Source organism: Pezoporus wallicus, unplaced genomic scaffold, assembly GCF_028554395.1.
Source record: "Pezoporus wallicus isolate ANWC-B61680 ecotype Strahan unplaced genomic scaffold, APGP_CSIRO_Pwel_v1 scaffold_6445, whole genome shotgun sequence".
NCBI classification, from domain to species: Eukaryota; Metazoa; Chordata; class Aves; order Psittaciformes; family Psittacidae; genus Pezoporus; species Pezoporus wallicus.
This window is the reverse complement of record NW_026641753.1, coordinates 290,702-304,561: the sequence shown is the minus strand read 5'-3', so window position 1 is coordinate 304,561 and position 13,860 is coordinate 290,702. Positions and strand designations below refer to the sequence as shown.

At 41.3% G+C, this 13,860-nt stretch overlaps 1 protein-coding gene and 1 long non-coding RNA gene across 3 annotated transcripts in view; both read right to left on the bottom strand.

The window, feature by feature from the left end:
* MTM1 (myotubularin 1) overlaps positions 1–4,963 on the bottom strand; it is a 39,165-nt gene extending 34,202 nt beyond the window's left edge. Inside the window, exon 1 of one of the 2 annotated variants that reach the window (XM_057425214.1) lies at positions 4,699–4,963. The gene's annotated coding sequence lies outside the window, so the exon portion shown is untranslated. The remainder of the gene's footprint in view (positions 1–4,698) is intronic. The other variant, XM_057425213.1, reaches the window with a different exon arrangement.
* A 2,324-nt stretch (positions 4,964–7,287) lies between these two features.
* On the bottom strand, positions 7,288–10,525 carry LOC130607803 (uncharacterized). The gene is made up of 3 exons (XR_008974361.1): positions 10,371–10,525; positions 9,915–10,048; positions 7,288–8,467 (listed from the first exon to the last, which is right to left on the bottom strand). It is a non-coding gene; the product is annotated as an uncharacterized LOC130607803 (long non-coding RNA).
* Between the last annotated feature and the right edge of the window lie 3,335 nt (positions 10,526–13,860).

Below are 13,860 nucleotides of genomic sequence, written 5' to 3'. Positions count from 1 at the left end.
TTGGAGCAACAACAATTTTGACAACACTTAACCTATAATGAAGTTTTAAACTTTCTGTAGTCAGTAATGTTCACTGTTAATCTGGAAACATTGAGGAAATTAAATTACCCCACACAGAAGAGATAGAATATACTAAGAGGTAAACACAATGAAAAAACATTATTGACATATTATATGTTGAAACAGTTATTGTGTGGGCATCTAAACATATCTAAACAAATAATAAGGGAAACTGGATGCTTTTACAAATATCAGATTTATCAATATAGTAAAAATGAGCAACAAAAAGTTATAACATTTTCTAGAAGCATTCCAATTTCTGTCACACATCAATAACCATGACACAGGATAAAGCCAAACTTCTAATAAACCTGCTCCAGAAAATGATTTGTGCAAGAATGAAAAAAGTCTGTGCATCTCCAAGGCCTCTCCTAAAAATACAGGTACAAAATTTACTAAACCTCTCCATTTGCTGTCATAGTAATTCAGAAAACAACTAGAAGACTTCCGAAAAGAGTTACAACTGGGCAATTATTTAAAACTTGAAAGCAATGAGTGTTCTGGGTTAATCATTTAAGATCTGCAAGGCATCTGCCAGTCAAAATTAAAAAATGATGTTATTTTCATAGTTAGACCTCATGCCAAATAAGGAATTATTTCAAAGGGAAGAAAACCAGCATCATATTAGTAAACAACTAAGTGCTTGAAAGGTAAGTGTAGGTTAGTGCAGGGAAACAGAAAAGCTTCTTGCACCCTCATTTAAACAGAAGATGCAAGAAATAAAACATCATGTTTCTAATGACAAGATATGCTGGTGTCATACAAAGATTGTAGGGGTTTATTTGGTAGAGTAACAACCTACAGAGACAGTATGAATATGCTGCCTTATGTTTCCCCTAATAAAATAAAAGCATAAAATACAAGGTCCTAAAAACAAAACCACATCTGTCAGCATCATGACTGCACAGAAGAGATAACACAGGATACACTGGGTTTCAGAAATAACATCTAGAACAGGGCAAGGCTCTAGGAATTTCTAAGACAGTAGCAAAATTAAGCTAAAGCAACCATGAAGGGAGCGAAAGGGGAGGTAACAGCAGTCCACTTCACATATTAAGCATAAAGAAACATAAATCCTTAAAAAAGCATGGAAAAGCAAAAGTCCTCAAAGGTCAAGCCAGCAACAGCATCCAAGTTATCATATCAGAGAGTCACTGACGTAAGCATCAGCAACTTCAGTAAATAAGCGTTTAATCTAATGAAGTCAAAAGTAGTCACTCATCTTATTAAAGGGTAATAAAATTTTAGAATTACAAAATCATGGAATCACAGACTGGTTTGGGTTGGAAGGAACCTTAAAGTTCATCCAGTTTCAACCCCCTACCATGGGCAGGGACACCTTCCACTAGGACAGGTTGCTCCAAGCCCCATCCAACTCAATCTTGAACACTGACAGGGATGGGGCAGTCACAGCTTCTGTGGGCAACCTGTGCCACTGCCTCACCACCCTCACAGGGAAGAACTACTTCCTTGTACCTCATCTAAGACTACCCTCTTTTCAGTTTAAAGCTATTCCCCTCTGTGCTATCACTACATACCCTTGTAAAAATTCCCTCTCCAGCATTCTTATAGGCCCCCTTTAGGCAGTAGAAGCTGCTCTAAGGTCTCCTCAGAGTCTTCTCTTCTCAGGGCTGAACAAGCCCAGCTCTCTCAGCCTGTCTTCATAGAATAGGTCCTCCAGTCCTCAATTATTACTCACCATGATGTCACCCATGCTCTCTGACCTGATACATTTAGACTACTTAACTGAAAAATAGATTTTAACATTTAAAAATAATACAGTACTGACATTAAAACCAGGCCCAAAATAATGCCAATTCAGGCATCAGAGTTGAATGTATCGACTACGATGCACACCAACAAACCACCTTCACACATCCAGTCATAAACTTCTACCTGTACTTATTCCAGAGTGGAGTTGACATGGAGTGGTGATCATGGAATCTCCTATTTTTAACTTACCATCACAGACACTTACAGGGTGTAAAATCCTTCCACGTGTAACCTCTTAGTAATGGAGTCTGCAGCCCTTACCTTTCCTCAAGCAATACTCATTCTACTGATATGAGACTGGTGGGTCTTCTTCCTTAATGTCTAAATGACATGCCCCATTCACATGTAGTTACTAAGTGTACATTTTCCAGACAAACCATATGAGCTTTCAAGTCTCTTCAAAAGGCTTCTCAATTCAAGCCATAGCTAGAACACAGAAAGCATGCCAGCAGTATAGCATCAATGGGATAATGTGCAGGTAGAATGTATATTAGTATTTGCCTTTCTGCACCGGAGTTTCTAAGTCAGTTAATCAAATTCATCAGTAATGCATTATAAAAAAAAAAAACCCTGGATCCTACAAAAGAAATACCACTTCTCAAAAAGTTGCAATCTGGAGCTACTTGCTTCCCTAGCTCCAATTCTCAACCCAGCTTCCTGTCTTCTAGAAAAAAAGCACTCCAGTATCCCTTAAGTTGCCAACTCTCTGCAAGCTGTACAACTCCACACCCACTGCTGAATTTGTTTGCAAGAATCAGAAGGCTCCTCTCCCAGGAAAAGCGTTCTCTTGTTCCCTAATGTGCCCTGTATTTGAAAGGGCAAGTCATCATCCCCAGAGGACTCAGTACGAACTAGTGCAAACGAACAAAAGTTCACAACAGTCAAGTGGCTGCTAATTCAACAAACAAATCAGAAGTGGACCAGTTGCCTGCCCACTCCTATTTTACAGGCTTACGATACCAGGTAGTTTTGAAGACATTAGAAGGACAACCTTGCACTAACAAAAAATAGTATCCTGACAACAAAGTTCTACAAGTGCCAACAAGTAGCTTTGTGGAAAGCTTGGCAAATATTTTCTCAGTGCAGTAGATCCTGTGCACTGCTGTGTATATGTTTCTTAAAAAAAAAAAAAAAGCTGGAAAGAGTAAAAAACCCCAAACACTTCAGTTCTGCCGTGATTGATATTTCTGCTGTCTCTGTTTGAAGGTGGGTTGGGTTTTTTTACTGTCTTAACTTCTCTTGGAATCTGACTCCCACCTCATTTTCAAAGAAAATCACAACTTCCAACAAGACTCAACATAAGTTTGTAACATTACTTTTTCTAATTATCAACTCAATTGCTTCCTCTTTTCAAATTATACTGAAAATGTAGCTTAGGGTGATATCCCTGGCTTTTATCCTGGCAAGCTTTCTTGTAAGAGAATTACAAGCTCCTTGTGAGAGAGCAATGATATAGTAGGACACATGCCATCACGGACATTGAGTAATTTATCTACTGATGGACCTGTTAGACAGTTCTCATGCTTTATATCACAGTAACAAGAAAAAGCAGCACCTACTTCAGCAACAATATAATTATTTGCTAAGGCCTGTTTTCTAGCAATCGTCGGAAGTCTGTTCCTTGCAATTATGGCAACAATTATTTCTGTCCGCTTTTACGAGCTTATTGCTTCTGTATTATTCTATGCATAATATCTTTCTCTTGCCATGATTATCTTTTTTCCTGACTCTTTCTTAATATCTGGTTGCCAAATTCTAAAGTGAAAGCTCAGTCATGAGTGGATCAAAGAAAGCAGTAGCTTTCCCTCTATACACATAGCCCTGTATAGCAAGTAACTGTTAAATTTAGGTATATTAGGTAGCATGACAGAAGCAAGTGGAGTTGTTTGAGAACCATTTGTCACATTACCTCTAGAATCAGCATTACATCTGTAGGAAACCTATGCCTGAAGGTTGATCCATGGCTTTCTAAACCCACCCAGTCTATTTTCTCTACACTGCATTCCCTGCAGGGAATGCATACCTCCCACATTGTCAAAAGCTGATGCAGTTGACAGAAAAGCCTATGGGATAGTAAATACAACTTCAAAGTTCTCTATTAAGAAAGCTTTCAGTTGCTTTTGCTCATTCTTCTTGAAAGATATCCCCTTAGGTCACTGTAGTTCTATTGCTAAAGATATAACTGATGATTCCACCAGAGAAACAGAAATTTTATGTTATATAATAATATACTGTATAAAAAATTATACTAACAGTTACAATGACATCCCCTGCTTGGGCTTTCCTCCAGCTTTCCTTTGAGAACATGTAAAACCAATGCATCAGACTCATTCTCTTTCCTCTGCTGCGTTTAGTTTCTTCTTCCACTACATGATTTGCTTCTCTGAATACACGTAATACTATTAAGAAAGTACCATTCTGAGAGTGTCTCTGTTTAAAACAATGAGCTGGAACTAGATGACCTTTGAAGTCCTTTCCAACCAAACCATTCCATGATTCTGTGACTATGATGAAGTCATCCACAAACCATTCTTTGCTTCAGTCCCTAAGAAAGGGGTGATTGGGACTATCCTGCCTAAATCATATATGGGGCAGCACCATACTTTTGAGTGCACTCCCTTCCAAGCAACAGGGAGGTAGCTTGCTGAGCAAAGACAGTCTGATACTTCTGCATTACATATCTGCCTGCATGTGTTATGCATTAATGGGTCCACTCAGATCACGCCATCTCGGCATACAGCCTTTCCATCCATTGTAACAAACAATAACCCAGCAAAGAGGTAATGCACCAATCACCTAGATTTTGTTGACGCAAACACCCTATCATACACAAAAGCTTAACCCAGCCTACTTTAAAACACTTACTTCTGGTTTTGCTTGCGCAGAAGCCTCCAGGTTTAATAAGTCATTTCAGTTGTAGAAAATACAGAGACACCCAGTTCAGCGTGAGATGAGAGGATAACAGTGTGCTCATTTCTTCAACTTTCAAACAGCATTTGACTTTTGTGCTGTACCTGGCCCCTGACAGGAATGAAACAGGTAGGAAGATGTTGTTAGCACTGCCAGAATATTTCAATCAAAATTACTTTTTAGAATGGAAGCAAACCCCAGAATAGCTGCTACTAAAAACATTCTGCAGAAAAAAAAAAGCCAGTAAGAGTTCCTTTTTATGCTTTGTGTCAGGACGTTTGGCATCAAGTAGTTGGAATTGGAAAGAACTTTCTCTTCTAAAGCTTTAAGATAAATGTTTCTAATGTGTAAATTGTATGCAGACTTTTAACCATGCTTCTGTTCCCCATACATATTTAGGCATCTTTCAGCACACAGTTAAGCATTTCCTCTCTCATGCCTTCCCAAAGAATACTGCCATTTGTTTCCTCTCCCAGAATACATGCAGGAATGACTTTCACATGAAAGCTGCTATGTAACTTGGCAGTCAGAAGGAACAGACCATGAAACAAAACTTACTTTTACCTAATGTGCGTTCTTACACAAATTGTCTCCTTTAAAAGGACACATATGATATTAAAGATTTACAGTTACTTCTCATTAAATTGGTCTTGCATTCCAAATGAACTATTGCTAGTTAACACTAACTCTACAGCTCAGGAATACATTAGACTTTGCTCAGCCTCAGTGATGCTACAGGCCCATCTCTTCAGCAAGTGCATCTTTTGAGAGTTTCCTTCTAACCAAGCACAGGATGAGAAACAGTGCAAAAAAGGAAAATCCCACATTTTACTGAACACTCTTCTGTATCACAACTCTTGTGATGTTTGCCACACAGTGGAGCTATATACAGCCCCAAACATTGTATGTTGTGCGTTAAGGCTCACTGCACTTACCAGCTTTGTTAATAACTGTACAGCCTAACTTTTTTAACTACCTAAGCCACAAATTAATCTTAAATAAAAAACTGTAGCAGGACAGAGGTTTTGGTTTTGCATAGCACCAATCCTTTATCATGAGATATCTGCCCTTCAAAAGCAGTTGACTATAAACAAATATATGACTACTAGCACGCAATAAGCACAATAATGCCCCAAAACAGAAAAGCCATGGGCTTTTTAAACATAGTTTTGATTAGTACCTACTGTGACAAGTCAGTTTACAGGCCAACTGCAAATTATTCAACATCTACACAACTTGAAAACTGAATTTGCCTTCTATAGTACCAAGAAAAACAGGGGTTTCCACAAAAAGAGTACAGCTAATTCCCTTCTCATGCCCTTAATTACACAAAATGCATCTGGAAAATAAAAACACAAAAACAAGCCAACCAACCCCCCCAAAAACCCATCAATCACTCAAAAGTAGGAATCGGTTTGACTGCCATAGCACAAAGACAGCAGGCAGAAACCATCTAGCATCTGCAGGAGTCACCTCTTGTTTTAAATCAACTAAAAACGTTTGCTCTGAAATGGAAGGTTTCAGCTTTTTAGCCGTGAACGGGGAAAGCAGACACATGCTTCAGAACAAAAATTCAAGGCACACAGAGATCAATACCACAGCGACTTAAAAGTCTGAAAGGAAATAATGAGCACTCGGAATATTTTAATGTAACAGGGGAGAACTTCTTTTTACGGGAAAGGTAAAAATCAAGAGTTCAACAGCAACCTCGAATTTGCTGTTGAAGCAATGACGCTAGCCTATGAGCTTCAGCAACGGCTTGATTTCAGACTGATTCAGCACGTCAGGAACAGCAACAAACCACTCCGGGCCGCCCAGTCCCTGTCCTACCACCCTTCCAGTCTCAGCCCGAGTCTCTGTCCCCGCGGTTGCCGGCCACAGGTGGCCCACGGCCCGCGGGTCCCCAGAGTGCTCGGGAGGGCAAGGAGATACCCCCGCAACAGCCTCCAGCAACCTCCCTGACCACCCCTGGAGGCGAAGAGGCAAGTGGCTGTGGTCGCGAGGGAGAGGGGCTGGGCCAGAGGAAAGGCCCGGGCCGGCAAAAGTCCCCGCCCGAGCACAGCGGCGGGGGGCCGGGAGGAGCGGATCCCATGCGCGGGAAAGGGCAGGCGTTAGGACACAACCCCGCTGCCTGCCGGGAGTTGTAGTCCGGGGAGGCGGGGCCCGGGGCCGCGCGCCGGGTGGGTCTGCCTGTCCTGCCACGGAACAAGCGGTAGGACAGGAGGTGGTGGCTTCGAGCTGTACCAGGGGAGGTTTGGGCTGAATATTAGGAACAGTTTCTTCACCAGAAGGGTTGCCAAGCATTGGAACAGGCTGCCCAGGGAAGTGGAGTCACCATCCCTGAAGGTGTTCAAAAACTGTGCGGATGAGGCCCTCAGTGACACGGTTTAGTGGGGGACTTGGTAGTCCCGGGGTAACGGCTGGACTTGATGGTCTTAAAGGCCTTTTCCAACCTAGCTGGTTCTAGGATTCTAAAAGGAGCGTGACCAGCAGGTCAAGGGAGATGACTCTGCTTCCTGCTCTGCATTCATGAGACAGCCCTGCAGTTCTGTGTCCAGCTCTGAGGCCCCAAACACAAGAAGGGCATGGACCTGTTGGAGCAAGTCCAGAGGGGTCACAAAGATGCTCAGAAACACATCTCCAACTGTTCAGTGTGACTTCACCTTCTGCTGCACACAGCCCCAGGCGCCCTGTGAGTCCCACACCTGCATGGTCAGGCACCACAAGATGATGTGAGCTGGAAGAAACGTACTTTGAGTCACCCGGCTGATGATTCACTGGGTAGCTGTTTGGATCTGTAAGGGCATACGTTATTAAAGTTATGTGTGTGATATTTAGGCGGTGTCTCTATTTTTGAGCCTGGTCCTTGTTCTTTTGTATTGCAGGGTATGGTGCCTGGGTCATGATCAGCCCAGACAACACACAAATACTCCAGCGTCCAATCCCTGGACCATCTGGATAAAAACTGGCTAATTGACAACCCTAATGTCATTTTAAGCTCAGTACAGTTAAAATAGTGTCAAGTCTTCTCCCTCAAGTGCTCTCTACTTTATCTATTACACTATTATCTGTCTGTATGTAATCATCTTTGACTCAGACCTTTCCCTAGCCCTTTATGTTCAGGCTACGTCTAAATCTGTCCATATAGCTAAAAATCCCATCTTCTCAAATCTCAATTACCTCTACATCCTTTCCTTTGGCCTTGGAAAATATAACCTTGTCTTGCTCATACTTATTGAGAATGCTGCTATAAAGACCATTTTTCTTAGTCTGTCATTTCCACCATGTTATTCCTCTCTTTTCATCCCTGTGCTGGCTCAGCCTACTCTATCATGTTGATCCCTACCCAGATGTCTTTTACTTTGGAAGGCCTTGGTAGCCTGTCTTCACCTTATTTGCCATTTCCATTCACTGCTCAGATCTAACTCACGATGCCAGGTTTCACAGCTCACTTGTAATACATTTAACAAGGTTCTTTTGTGCATTCTTTTGGCTGCCTTTTATTTAGAAGGATCCTATAAACAGCCCAAGAGTTACTGGTATTTTTTCTTCAAAACTCTTCTTAAAACTTTTCTTTCCTGTAATGTCTACAATACAGCATGGCAGTTCTTCATGCTGCGTCTCCTGCCTGTATTCCTCAGTTCTCTCATTTCATACCTTGTAAAGCTTTCAGAGAAGGACCATTCCTTGCATCGATTCTGATCCATAACAGGGTCTTGTAGCACTATCTAAATGCAAATAATAACCACACATGTGGAACTGAGATGCTGGGGAGAAATTTAGGTATTATGAGACTGGTGACAACAAAGTATAATTTGGGAGCATAACCATATCTGATTATAATAATAACTTGTTTTCTTGCTATTCTGGTGAGCAGAGGGGCAAAACTAAGGGGAGGTGGGGCGTTTGCATGTTTACATCAAGCCCATAAGTCAAGTTAAAGATGCTTTATATCCATCTACCTTGCAACAGTTTTTGCTGTTCTGTCTGATATTTAAATAGCAAAGTCAATGTAGTGTTAAACACATCATACACACATAGGTATGTCTGTATGTTCACATGCTTTCATTTTTTTTCCTTCTGTGAGTTAGATATTAGAAAAGATATGGTATATCAGTGATTCTTTGGCTTTTCTAGTGCTGTGCCCCTTACACCTTTTGTTTCCTGTTATTGTCCTCTGTTTGCTAACTTGATGTTTATTTTCTAAATAAAGAATGACAGATTTAATTCTTTTAAGCTGTACTTTTAAGACCTCTTTAACCTATTTCTAGCTACCTTTCCCCTCAATTAGCCTAATCATTTCTTTATCAAGGAACACGTTACCAAATAAAACACCTATAGCACCCTAAAAAAAAATATAAAAATATCTGCCCCTTGCTGCTTGACTCACAATAGCAATAAGGTGAGTTATGTAAGAGGCTTGTTGTATTTATGGATCCTGCTACTCCCAAGGGCTGGAAATAGCAATTGTATTTTGGGAACCATTTCAGAAATACTGACTGAATGTACATACTTGTTATTGTGAAATCAGGCACATGCTAGCTTTCAGATACCTAAGTTCTGTCATGCACAGTACTGCTGTCACCAAAACCTGGCAAATGGCAACTAAAGCGTACATATATATATATATGCATGTATGTATACACACACACACACATCTGCTGTGACTGGTAGACATATAGCTCCCATTAGATGCTGATTCTTCGTCTTCAAAGACAGAGAAAATTAATATCAGGTACTTGCTGGTTTTATATTTAGGTAGAAGAAAAGGCTATCATTTTCTCCATGCAAATAGTAGAAGCAGCTAGCATGGGGTTTTTTTTGAGAAATAGCTGCATTTCACAAGAAGGCAAACTCATCCTCACATGCATCATACCTAATCTGCATAGTAAATAAAAGGTTTTGAGAGAACTGGAATGAATTTGGATGAAAAGAAACAAACAATTGGAAGTTAGTAATAGCCACTGAATTACCACAACTGTTAGTGGAATTAATTTTAGTACCTTCAGAACAATGTTCCAAATTAAGAGAAATAGAAAAAAATCCTCTTAAATTAAATAGCACACAAAGGAATAAGCTTCCAGTTCACTTCAATGTAAATTGCAATGGAAAGTTACCTGTTAAGTGTGTAAATAGAGCTCGTAAAACAGAATGATCTTTCAGACTAATACCCGTTCATTGCTTTGCTTTTGCTCTGTGCTCTGAAGTTCTCTGAAGGGCTGAGGTTCAATTCAAATCCCAAAAGAACTCTAGTAGCACAGAGCAACTGAGACCACAGCAGTGCAGTTGTTATAGTTAAGATAGCCTGTAAAAACACAGCATATTGGCATTGAACAATTTATCAGCATAAAAAACCTGTGTAAGATGAAGCCCCCTGACACCCTCCTTCCATTGACAAGGTCCACACATGTACAACTTAAACTACAGTAGTGTCTGAATCACTTAAAATTCAGCATGTAAGTTATTCTAAGCACCATTTTAACTATGCCAACGAGCATAAGAGAGATGGGCTGTCAAAACAGAGATGATACACACTCTGCTCAGAAATACTCTTTGTTTTACAGCACAAGAGTCATGGCAGCTGACAGGACAGGAAGGGAGACATTTCTACCAGCATTTATACTCACAGTGGAACATTTGTGCATTTTGAAAACACAGCACAGCCCCTCTCAGCTGTCATTCCTGATGAAGAGGAGTTAGGTTTTGAACTCGGACAAGCTCCAGGCAGCAGACTGCAGCTGCTGAGTGGCAAAGAGTCTTGAGGTCACAGAAACAGCAGAGAGCATGTAGAAAGGTCAGCACTGGGAAAGCCCCTCCTCTTTAGAAATGTGCAACTATTTAGACCAGTACACATTTTCACTTGATTTCCATAATAGTATTTGCTGTCACATTGTCAGCAGTAGTGACTGCTTATGCAGTATAGGCAACCAATGAGTTGGCAAGCTGTTCCAGGCAACACTATCCATCAGAGCTTTACCCACGCAACCCAAACCATTCTATGATTTCTCTCTCTAAAGCCCAGCTGACCAATTAATTCTAAAGAAATTCTGCACTCTCAGGTGCTGGTGATGAACTTCACATTGGATTCAAGCCTGTGTCAGCAGCGGCTGACAGTGCATAGTTAGAGGAACTGAGAATATAGTTTCTTCTGGGCTCTCCAAAGTTTCAGATGCAATTTTCTTTCCCATTGTTAGAGAAAATTGCCATTTATTGGCAGGATTAAAAACAACTGGTATTCGTTGTGTTAGCAGGAATCTCCATTGCAGCAGTCAATGAATGATTTTCTCTTAACTCCGATGGTTCCAAGGATCATTCCCGTGGGACTGAAAAAGCCATGCTGCTGTCGATCAGCTAGCCTGGCTCATCTTTGCACTCTGGTGAGTAGGAGAAAATCATTATATTATGAAGCGGATTTTCTCTAGTTGATCTAATGAGTGAAACAAAACCCCTCTCAGCTCTGCAAAATCACTGAGCCAAGTGAGGTCTTTGGAAGCCCTGAATATCGCATCAGATGCTGATACAGGTTTCTTCAGACAATTAGCAAAGCGTCAAGCAGCTACCTGAAAGAAATAATGGATTTTATTGGGGCTAATGCAGCCATTTCTTCCATGAAGCTTCTTGTGAATAATTCTTGCTGGAAAAATTGTACATGATTTCTTTTCATTTATATTTTAATGCAATTTATTATACAACTGCGACCTCCATTCAGGGTTCAGAAGATCAGAGTACTTACAGTAATCTTCACAGCACTTTGTATCTCCATCTACAGCTTACATTCACAGCATGAAAAGAATAAGAAGTTAATGTACCAAATCAGAAAGTCTCTGTGTGGCTGTGTTAATCTCTGTGTTGAGTTATTATTTAGTAGTAGTATTATGGTAGCTTCTAGAGACCAGGCCCTTGTTGTGTTGCATAAAATACACAAAGAATATATTTGCTCTCCAGAATAGCTCACAGCTTAAGTTTGAAGATGTAGACAAGAGGTACTACAGCTATTATTATGGCCACAGCCAGGGGCAAAACTATCTTTGTGTTTACTGTGGATGCTGACACCAGGAATAAAGTTAGCTACTGAGAGACAATTAAAATGAAAACATTATTCTGGGATGAGACCTCAAGGTGCAAGAAGATGAAAAGAGCTTCCCTGTCTGATTTCATGCCAGGCCAAGCATGGTTGCAGATGGTGTCTTGCTGCACTCTTGGGTACATTAGCCATGTATAAGAAGCTCAAGAGTTGTCAGACATTTGAGTTTCTAAACCAGTCGATCATGGAGATGTCTGCAAGATGAAACAGAGGATAAAATGATGAAGCAGCTACACATCCCTGTGAGAGAGTGCTGGAAAAGCCTGTGCTGGTAGATTTATACGTGGCTTAGTGTGTTAGCTTTTGGCATAGCAGCTGGAAACATGGGCATGTTTTCTGGCTTACACACTGGTAACCATTCCAGGACACAATGGCCTTTTCTTGCTACTTCTAGTAAATAATGTTGGACTCCTCTCTGTTGAGTGTTGTATTAATCTCACAACTTAGTTCTAGCCAGTTTCCTCTGAGAAGGAGTCTGATAGAAGCATTTCTGTGTCTAGGCACCCCGCCCTCCCCCCAGTAGATGATTTTGAGCTGTTGATTGATTGTACCAAATTCAAAATACACTAGGGCTCTCAAGAATTAAGTTTCACAGAGTATGCATCCAGGGAAAAGGGGGTCACTTCCCAAATACTCACCAGTTCATCTCTTATAAACTTGGGATTCCCGTCAACCATTCAGACATGGCAGGTTATCATCATGTGTGTGAAGAAAATAAAGGAAATGTATAGGTGTGTGAGGAGATAAAAAAAAAACAAAGCCACAAACAAACCAACCAACCAACCAAAAAAAAGCCCATCAAGAAAGCATACCTTAGTTAAAAATTCAGAACCGCTATAAATGCCACATCTGTAAGAAATGACTTCCACTGTTTGGGGAAAAACTGATCACGAAACACGTTAAAGGCAAATTGCAAATGTGAGAGCAGATAGCCTCTTGGAGCACTCAGGTAGCTGAACAGCAGGAACTCAGTCTCTGAGTGGCTGCAAATAACTACAAATGTACAATTGTCCACACAAATTGCAAAACACCAACAGAACAGTAATTTTCCAGGTAGGTTCGGAGTGTGGCCTGAAATTCATTGGAAAACTCATTTCCCTTTTGAACAAGGGATTGGGTTCTCAGTCACTCAAGCAGCAAAACTCAGCCTGTTACAGCCAAGCATTTACAAGTATTTAGTTTAAGTTTCTCTTTGGATAGTCAGTCACCCGCTGCAGGCAGCAGGAACTGCTGCTTTTGGGCTGAAAAGGCCAGCTGCAGGCTAATCTGCTTTGCATGCCCTGTGTCAAGCGGGGAGCAGGGGCTGCAGGAAGCTGCTGCAGTACCAGAAGACTCTTTGATCTGGCTGACACAGCAAAGCAAAGACATGGGACTAATAATAATAATAATAATAATAATACTTGGCACTTTTACAGGCCTAGCTGCTCAAAGTACTTTATCAGTGTTAACCAATTACCCATCAAACTATCTCTGTGGAAGACGGACTACCTTTATTTTATGGGTAGGTAAACTGAGGTGCAAAGCTTGGCTGGGACACTAGCAGCTTTTGATTTACAGTGATGAGCCCACTGCTGGGCTAGAAACCCTCCCCAGACAAAGGAAAGGACTCTGCAGAGCAGCAGCAAGTATCCAACAATCAAACCCACCCAACCACACTCCCAGCCCTCCACTGACAAAAAAGACACCATTACATTTCAGCAGGTTTTGGTCTGAGGTGACCAGACCACAGGATTTAGGGAAAGGCCATCCCTGTGCAGAGGCATCACTTGAGGTTGTAAGTGAAGTCCTAGCCGTAAAATCTGTCTCCAGGACATTCATGTGCCCTTTGTCCCTACCTCTCCCTCATTCCTTCACTTCAGGTACACCCCAGCAATGTTACATTCACAGCATTCCACCTTGGAACCATGGCCATCGTGGCACTGGAGTGATAACGCTGCACCAGGCTACCCAGACCAGCAACAGTCCCCTAGGCCACACTGGAGCTGCTGTGCTGCAGAGTGAGGCCAAAGCCAGGCTGCTCCCCATATGAACAC